An 834-nucleotide genomic window follows, 5' to 3' on the forward strand; every position below is an offset into this window, starting at 1 on the left:
CATCACACTCCATCATACTCCATCACACTCCATCACACAACATCACACACCGTCACATACCATCACTCTCCATCTCAATCCATCATAGTCCATCACAGTCTATCATGTACCATCACAGTCCATCACACACCATCACACTCCATCACACACCATCACACTCCATTACACAGCATCACACTCCATCACACATCATCACACTCCATTACACACCATCACACTCCATCACACACCGTCACAATCCATCACACACTATCACCCTCCATCACACACCATCACTCTCTATCTCAATCCATCAGAGTCCATCACAGTCTATCATGTACCATCACACTCCATCACACACCATCACACTCCATCTCAATCCATCAGAGTCCATCACAGTCAATCATGTACCATCACAGTCCATCACACACCATCACACTCCACCACACACCATCACACTCCATCTCAATCCATCAGTGTCCATCACAGTCTATCATGTACCATCACACAAAATCATGACAATCACACTTTGTGGCAAGATGGCACCTGAACAGTACTCTTCTACCAGAGCTCTTCTGCTCTGCCTGTTCTTTTTCCTCCTTTTCCCTTTTCTCTTCTCTTTCTTTTCTGTATGTCTCCCATCGGTGACAGCATCTGGCAGCAAGTCCCCAGAGCAATGAGCCCTGCAGCAGTGAGTGGGCTGTGAGTCCCAGAGCAGTACGGGGAAGACCCCTGCAGCAGCACATGGGGAAGTAGACACAGAGCATTGTGCGGGCAGCATTACCCGGGGGCTAGTGGTGAGAGGGGGAACAGGCAGCCCCGAGGCGGTGTGAGTGGGAACGGGGAGCCCCGAGG

This window comes from Rhincodon typus, chromosome 11 (genome assembly GCF_021869965.1).
Source record: "Rhincodon typus isolate 14 chromosome 11, sRhiTyp1.1, whole genome shotgun sequence".
Classification (NCBI taxonomy): Eukaryota; Metazoa; Chordata; class Chondrichthyes; order Orectolobiformes; family Rhincodontidae; genus Rhincodon; species Rhincodon typus.